Raw genomic sequence first — 9,476 nt, 5'->3', positions numbered from 1 at the left:
AGGCACTAATTTTCATTTAATTGGAATGACAATATTTGCAACTCTGTAGTATTTAAACATTTCAAATTTCAGCAGTAATTTTCAAATTTTCATAATGACTTATGTTGTTCAAGACAGATAATGAATATTTTTTTCATATTGTTCTGTCTCTAACACAGGGTTTTTTGAGGTGAAAACATACTTTCAGAAATTTTTGACGTGATTGAGTGATGCTTTAGAAAATTTCAAATTCCTCTCTAATTGATCTGATTTGTCATATGCATACCAAACCCACAAAGAATGACAAAAATTACCATGTTGAATCCCTGTAATGCACAATCTACTCCAATACTTGTCCTGCCACTGCCAAATATGGAGAAGTATTAAAATCCTATGTTTAATACTCAAACATTCTTCTCCATTATGGACCTCCCTCTGGATTGAGGAATCCAGGGTTGGTCCTGACTTTCCTCCTCTGCTTTGAAGTCATTTACTTTTATCTGTCTTGCCTGAGACAGCTGTTCTATTTCACTGATAGATGTTATGTCACCTTACAGCTATCTTGGGCTTCTTTCACTTTATGAAGGCTGTTTTCGTCTACACATTTTCATTTCAACTCTTGTCTTCTTATATAAATGATGAGCTCTTTAAAAACATACTACTGTAATCTATTGGCACAGATCAAGAAGTGTCTGCAATCCACAAATGAAACTGGTGTGTGGGTTGTGGTTATCTCAACTCTATTCTATTCTAGACATCAGAATCATAAACTTTGACATTTCACAGAGGAAATGAAATGGTCTTATATTTTATCTGGCATAACTATACTCTCATTTGTTTCAATTGCCTCAAATTACACTGACAATATATAGTTTGTAGCAAGACCAGTTATATCAAAGATAATAATAAAAATATGTTTGCTTCAGACTGAACTGCATTTTCAATTTGGTTGCTTTCCAAAACAGAGCAGCAGTAGATGTAGTATATTAATCTGCACAATTTAAGCTTTAATGGGCTAGGAAACATGCTTTTACATTAATATGATTTAAACCTAAAGTACAGCAGTTCTATTAAAAATAAATCAACTTCTACATGGATGTCTGAATAACCAAAGTTTTTTTACAACTAGCATTGCTTTTTCTTTGCTCTAAAAGGCAGAGACAATCCTGAAGGGGCTGGCACAGGAATTTCAAGCTCCAGTGAATAATTAAAGCCATACATAACAGCTGAGGCATAAAGCAAGAGCTCTTAGTTTCTTTAACATGTTTCTGTTATCAAAAAATATAAAGCAAACAACATTAATTAGGGGGATTTGTCATTTTTAAGACCTATCGTGTTGCTGTTCATGTACACGTCCAGGCTCGGTGTATGGTCAGCCCACACCAGCCATGCTCAGTGTACGCACATGTCTCCTGCTCTGTCTGCACAAGTGCTTTCCTATGCAGCCTTTCATTTTCTCTGTGTTGCTCTCTCCCTGCCCAAGATCCAGTTTGAACCTGCTGGTTTTCTCTGTCTGCTGTAGTTAGAGACCTTTTCCTTTCTGCAGGGAGATGAAAACTTTTCCAAGGGCTGTGGCAGAAAGCTGAAGAGGAGTGATATCTTTCACCAGGTTGCCAAAGTCATGCGTGACAGAGAGAGTGTAAACAAGAACAACAGGAGGGAGGAGAGCAAATAAGAACTGGCCACTGGAGTTTCATTTTGGAAACATTATAAATTTTCATTCCTTTTTCCTTTTGTGAAGGTACATATAGGAAAATTGCAGCTATGGTGAATAGCGCAAAGCAGTAGAAGATAACAGTGGTACTTGGTTTCCAGCAATCAATGGAAAAAAACAGGCTGGAAGCATGTCTTAATTTGGCACTGATTGCTAACTGCATGCATCAGAGAAACTAAGGAAACATTGAACTTCATTTTATGAACACAAATCTATTCTTTATTAATGTCACTGCATGGGGAAGTGGAACAATGAAATGCTGATGTTGGTGTAGTAGTATATTTTTGGTGTCTTATTTGAGGGTTACTTTCCTACTTCCGTATCAAATAATTATATTATCTAATTTATTTTTATTTAAATTAAGCTCATAAGAATAGATACATCTTTTATTAGAACAACTTTTACTAATATATAAACGATATCAAAATTTTTTCCTTTCATATGGACTTCTTAAAAGTGGCAGTTTTAAAATGCTTTGCTTCTACTGAATCTTAAGTACTTGTCTTCCACTTCTAGAGTGTGATGAATATAGCTTCACTGTGGCCTGAAGTATACCTAAGTATGCTCTAAGTGGATATGACAAGCTCTAAATATTAAGTAAGAATATTTAGATCAGGTTTTAGTACAGGAAAAAAAAAAGATGTTAAGACAACAATGCTGAGATTATAAAGCCAAGTGCTTGAAAGTAAAGACACTCCAGTGTGCAACAGGATTTATCCCCCTTTCTGCTGTTAGCCACTTATTAAGCAATTTGTAAATTTCCTCTGTTTCATTTCTTTTCTTCTTTGCCTCTGTTTCATGAGTTCTTGTACTCAGAGTTCGGATTAAAACGCAAGAGACACAGGGTTCTTCTCCTAATTGATGTTTATTAATTCTTATCTATGGCATAGCTGCACAGAGTGTGCCTTCTAAGTTAACAAGGTGGAAAATGGCCCCAAGTTCTAACTTCCAAGGTCTTTTAAAGCCCAATCTATCCAATTATGGAATGCCAACTAATTTATTTTTACTTATAATCCAATAACTAATTATTCATGTTCCACACTGTGGGTTTTTGAAGCAATACCAGAACACCCAGATTTGTGAAGAAGAAGTAGGAAAGAAGAAGAACTAATCCACACCCAAAATCCTCCATATTATTACTGTATCCCATAAACCTAATATTTCTACATCTCTATATATTCCACCCATTGATATAACTTTAATTACACAGCAACAACCTCAGTGTTATCACACAATTTGGGAAGCCTTTCCCAAGGCCTCAGGTCAAATGCAGTGTGCTTTTGAAGATCATTGCCTGTTAGCACTGAAAGACAGAAATTCTTAGAACTCAGGGTTCCAACAGCAATTGAGTAGTTGCTTTTTCTATCAGTGAGCAGTGATACTATGATCTATTGCTTCAGCAGTCTCTGGAAATTAAAATAATGACTAATAAACTCAACACAGTTCAGTCATGTGCACTGCTAATATTCATTGTAGAATTTTAGCCAATTTTTCAAGTTAAGTGATAGTGGTTTTGCACGTGAATTAGGTACCACTTTAACCACAAGAAAGAAAATAGATTCAGGTAATGAATATTCAGTAATTAGGAGACCATCCTGGTTCATGAGTGACATCTGAATGTGGATTTGAGGCTTTGTACCAGGAGCAAGCAAACACACCAGGAAAAAAACTGTTCACAAAGTGTTCACTTCTAGCGACTAATGAAAAATCAATGTTATGTTCAGGACCGTGAGAGTTTTCAAAAATTCTTATGAATATGGCTTTTTAATATTTAATCTCTAAATCTAACTATTAGATAACCTTTTCATCTTCAGAAGCATCAAATCACTAGGAGCTCGCTTGCCTAGGACCTGGCACTAAAATTCTTCAGAAACAGTAAAAGTGGCAGTAATTGTCACTGTAACTTCATGAATAGAAGACCGTAAGTCCGTGAGAAGATAGGATTTCCAAGTTACCTTCTGGCTACTCAGATACTGTGAGCACCTTGAAGAGATGTAAACCCAGTCATTTGATCTCCAGCCCAGCTGGGCTAAGCGCTGGGACATATTTCTGATTAGGTTGTAAAACAAGAAATGTTAGAGGTGGCCTGAAGTTGTGTTTATTGTATTTTAAATTCTGTTTCTTCACTCCTTGCATGGATTAGAGCTTGACCATAGAGGAAGAGTTAAGACTTCTCCTTTCTGCTACTTTCTGCAAATATGTTTATCATATTTCAGTTATATGACTGCTGTACCTACTCTGGAAATTCTTGATTATAAGACAAAGAAGATATGGACAAGTAATCAATTTCTTCTTAATGACGCTGTGTGATAAATTACAGCTATTTTAAGTGTGCAGAAATAAATAAATGTGCAGAAATAAGCAGGACATTTAGGATTTTCATAGGTAAAATCGTGGAAAGGACTTACTCTGAAAAACAAAGAAATGGGGTTTTATTTTCTAATAAATGTGATAAAAGAATTATTTAGACTGGGAGAGGGTGCTTTCTAATGAAGCCTCATTAGCAGTGTATTATATAGCCATATTGAGATTGAGGATCCAGTCCTATGAGTGACTGAGCAGTGATAATTAATCTGCATTTTCTCTGGCTCAGGCCAATTGTTTTCTTAGGCGGTAATTAATGAAAGATCTATTTAGGAATCGTGAGCTTTTAATATAACAATGAGTAGGTATTCCACCTTAGGGTGTAGCACAGATGACTAAAAGTAATTTGTTCTAACAGACAGCACCTAGTCTCAATAAGAGCATTTCAAATGGAGTTCTGTTTTAGCCTATGCATTTAGAGAGCTCTTTACACTTTCATAGGATGCCAGATATGTACAATGTTTCCAGTGACATCAATCAGCTTTGGATTAGGAGTATTTGATCAGCAGTTATTCTCTTTATCTGGGTTTGGGGCACGAAATGATGGTTGAACATAGCACAACATTTTAATTGCTTGAAAGCTCAATGCATGCTTAGTATTAGTCACATAAAATTTACATGGGAAAATTTTGGGATAATTTCCTGCAGCATAGTTTTCTTTGTCTCCTGGAATACACTAATGCTATCCAGTTAATTTTTGTCATTAAACCCTGAAGCATTTACTAAAAGGAAAAAATTATAATTCTATCCCTTACACAGAATTGAAAATTTGCAAACCTAAGATTAGGTAGAACACATTAGCATGTGCACAAGTACTTAATTACATTAGTGATGCAAATGTTTTGCAATATTGTGGTTTTGTAAACAAAATAATCTTGTTATTATAGAGAATTTGTGATAACTGCAATGTGAAGGAGGCTCAGAGGCTATGAGAACTGAAACGCACTACCATGTTTAGTGCCTAAAACAAAGGTTTTTTTAAAATCCATTAAATCCCCAAAACAGCATTAAAAAAAATCCACTGTTTATTTTTAAATGGTAGATTTTGTAAAAAATCTGTTTTATTTTATTCTTGTTCTATATGGATTACTTCAAATTCAGTTGAATAATTACTTCAACAATAATATATTCAACTGTAGCAATTTTTTCCTAGCTAAGCTTCAGGATATTCTAAATCCCCAACAATCAAAACCACGTGTGTGTAGAGGAATAATTTCACACCTTCAACAGTACAACTTGGGATATGTATTCATACATTTATTTTGCAAAATATTAGAAAACATATTACATGGGATGAAATATGTTGCAATGAATAGCTAAGATTCTTAGGAAATAGGGGATCATTTCACATTTACACCTGGTAGATTACAGTCTGCATCTTGAAAATTGATGCATACCTGTCTAAAATTTTAACATTATTTTCCATCAGTCTGAAGATGTTTACTAAGTTTCTTGTCTTAACATTAAAGTGTTAATTATAATTAGTTATTAATAACAATTTTTTTCCCTTTCCTTTCTTTGGCCATATTTCTTGAAAATCTCCATATTTTCATTGAGTTCCATGGGAATCTGAGTTGAACAAAGATAACAGATTTAACTGAAAAGTACTTTTATTACTCAAATACAAGTATTTTTGCCTGATTATCAAATAAGAGAATCTGAATGTAATTCTTCTTTGATGACCTTTATAGCTCAGGATGGCTTTTGCCAGAGGCATCCATCCCAGTTTCACAGCTATCAATACCCTTTTTCCAGGGCACAGCGAGGGCCAGCTGCTCCCTGAGGGACAGGGTGCCAGGAGAAAGTCATGATGTGAGAGGCATTTATGCTGTGGAACATGTAAGGCTATGGGAAAAATTATTTAAAATTATTTAGGTTTGCAGAATCATGTTAATGGAAATTGGGATGCACTAAGATATTTAGCTGCTTCTGTAAGCCTCATTCCCCTTCCCTGTGTGACCAAATTGTGCATGGAAGAACGACAAAGTATTATGTAAAAATAATGTAAAATTGATTAAGCCATCACTAGATTTTTACATAAAGAAGAAAGTTCACATTTAGCACTTGTTACACGTGAAACTGTGATTTTTAAAACTAACCCTCCATTGTTTACAGCAGAACTTAAGTGTTATTTTTTAGTTTTCTAAAAGGAAAGACTTCAAAGCAGTCCAAAATCCTATTTTTCCTCATTTGGCTGTGAGCTTGAAAGCTGTGACCCATTTGGGCTGAGTTTCAGCATTTCAACCATGTGCCAAGGGAAAGTTAGCATTTCACTGTACTTTTGCAAGAAATATGTTAGGATGCCCAGAACCTAAATAGGCACTTTTATCACTTTAAATCTAAAAAAAATGAAATTTTTCTGAAAGGATAACAAGCCTGGGTTTTTGTCCTGAAGTACTGTACAACCTCCATCAGTTCATGGCATCTCTGGTATAGCACATCATGAGGGGACCATTTCTGGAACATTTTTTGGGAAGATGGCCTAAAGTTTTTATGAGGAATCTAGCCATTGCAGGGCAAACCCTGATTTTAACCATGTTCAATAAATAAAGAAATAAACCGAGCTAAAGATTCATGTTATTTTTTAGCAATCTCCGTCTTTTTTTTTTTTTTTAAGGATTTTCTCTTTGCTTTCTTGATGTTTGCATGTTGCATCAAAGGAGCTAGAAGGCATAAAAAGGGCATAGAATACTTTATAAGGGAAAAAGATAACCTAAGCTGCTCTCACTCCAAGTTTCCTTATCTTCTGGTATACATGTAGCTGTAGATGCATGTGTATCTGTATCATCTATATCTATATGTAGACATACATACATGCACACATGCAGTGCCAGATCCTAAGCAGATTAAAACCAAAATTATACCAACCTGGCTTGTCACAGGATGAGTATGTGTCTGGTAAGGATATATACAGTGTCACAAGTATAAATAATAAAAGTTAAACAATACTCTTCTAATTCTGTATTAAAATGTAAATATAAACACACATTTGTACATACATGCAGACATAAGTAAATATGTATATATAAAAATATTCAAGAGACTGCTTTGCAGCTATCTGTCCATTTATCTATGTAATTTCAAGCAATTCTGTAATACTGTGATGCTTTACTACCATGAAACTCATTTCATATTCCATCAGTCCCTTAGAAAATGATGAAGTGAGATCATTTACCCTGTTCTTGTTAATGGGCTGGGCTTTTTATTCTTACTACAACAAAATGAGAGAATAGCTTGGCAAATTCATATCCATTACAACAACAGATGTACCGCAGTGATATTAGTCAGATCATGTTTAATATTTGTGCTAATAAAGAAAAATATTCTGTCTTTTGACAAAGTCTGAAATGAGAAAAATTGGCATATTTTCTTTCCATTCTGCAGAGGCTCATGTTCTGACTCAAAGTAAACCCGACCTCCAAATTTCATATCTTTTTTGTGAATACTGCAAAGTTCAAGAATGCTTAGGCACATATGACTTTATTTGTGTAAGTCTGAAGATACCTGCTTTTAGCATGAGGTTCTAATTTTTTTGTAATTAATAACAATTTGCAGGCATCCAAATGTCTCAAAGCCTTCTGCAAAATTTAATTAATACTTACAACCTGGAGAAGTAGTCATGGGAGATAAAAGATTTTTTTCACATGAATTGAAATGCAGCTGTCCTTGGACTGGCATGTAGCAGCTGTTTAACAGGAGGTGGAAGCACAGATTAAGGCTGGAGATGAGCTAAAATCAAGAGGAAATTTCTGTAATAAAAGTAGGGAATTGAAGGTTAGTTGAAGGTGGACATTAGGTTGAATCCTCTCTTGACTGTATCATGATTTCATATGCGTGGCTTATGATAACTGTATTTTGTTGTAGGTTGATTAGAAAAATAGACAACTAATAGATGCCTTCTATGTACTTCGATGGACATACAATTAATTAAACAAATGCAAATGAAATTGTATTTTGATAAAAATTGTGCACTTAATATGTACTTCTGATTTCCCTAATGTGAGATAAGAACCACAAATCACAACAAATCTATTCCACTAGTTTTACAAAAGTCTCTTAAAGATGCCTAGAGGAGCAGAATTAATATGTATTTAAAATTAAGCTGTCATCTTTGTGCTCAAATAATAAGATGCCAATAAAAAAATAAAAATAAGGTAATTTCCTATCATAAGATCACTATTGATAGAGGTACCTTAAACAATTTGGAGGCCTTGTTTGCAGTAGTGACTGGAGATCTTTGGGCAGGTAAATATGTTCACAGAGCAATTCTGCATAATATGCAATTTGGAATGATGAGCATGTGTGTTGTAGTTATCAGAGTCAGCTCTCTATACAGAATAGTCCCTTTCCAGAGTTTCTGGCAGTGAAAGATGGCTTGTCATTATGAAAAAACAGTCAAGAACCACAGTTTTCTCAGGGTTAGAGACTCTCCTCCCACAGCACTGGGGAACCTTTGGAGGTTTAGAAGAGATCCAGGCCCATAGCCTACACCTTTGGATGACTCTGGCTGGGAGGTGGCTTTATTAAAGCACCCTCTGTAGTTCATTTTCATTAGTGCCATATTAAAGGCTTAGAAGCTAAAACAAACTCCATAACAATGGAGCAATAACTCTCCATTTTCTGCTGTTGCAGTTCATGAAATATTAATATATTAAATGTAATTTCTTCAAATGACTTGTGATAAAGGGAGTCAGTGATACTCCCCTGGGTTAGTTTCTTCATTTAAAGAGACATGCTACTGCAGAGCTTTAGTGGCAATAGTGTTTTGACAAACTGCTATAAACCAAGAAAAAGTCCTGCTTTCCAGTATTAATCCATCAGGAAGCTGTTAGGGATTCATCTTGTCTGAAATATTCATAGGCAGCAAAATGTCCTGAATGCCCTACAGAATTTGTGCAGAGTCAGGCAGGTGATTGATAGTGAAGTTCTGTTCTGAGTCACTCACAGTATGTAACTCTATTTGTCTTGCCAAACACTAAAGAGCAACGAACTCATAAAATGTAAAGGTAACGGGGCTCATATTTTCCCCAATTTAAGAAAGAACCTGGCATCTCCACTTCACTGTACGTCACTGAAACTAATTTCCATTAAATCAAAGGGGAGAGGCACGGTGTTCCTAACAGAGCACTTAGAAGATGAATTAGGCAGGTGTCATTTATTGTGTCATATATATTTGTGTATATGATTTTTGAAAAAATCCTTCACAATTTTACATTGTTAACATCTGAGATAAATCAATGGATATGTCTCTCAATTTACAATGACATTGAAAATATATTGAAGACCCTACTATTACATCCTTAAGTAAAAACCCCCAGCAAATCTCAATGCCTCCTTGAAATACCTTTAAGTCAGTAAATATTGTGTTTTATTTTAAGTGTCATGTGGCTTTTTGGGGTTCAGGGATTGGTTTTTTTTT

Source organism: Corvus brachyrhynchos, unplaced genomic scaffold, assembly GCF_000691975.1.
Source record: "Corvus brachyrhynchos isolate BGI_N302 unplaced genomic scaffold, ASM69197v1 scaffold142, whole genome shotgun sequence".
NCBI lineage: Eukaryota > Metazoa > Chordata > Aves > Passeriformes > Corvidae > Corvus > Corvus brachyrhynchos.
This window is presented reverse-complemented; position numbering follows the sequence as displayed.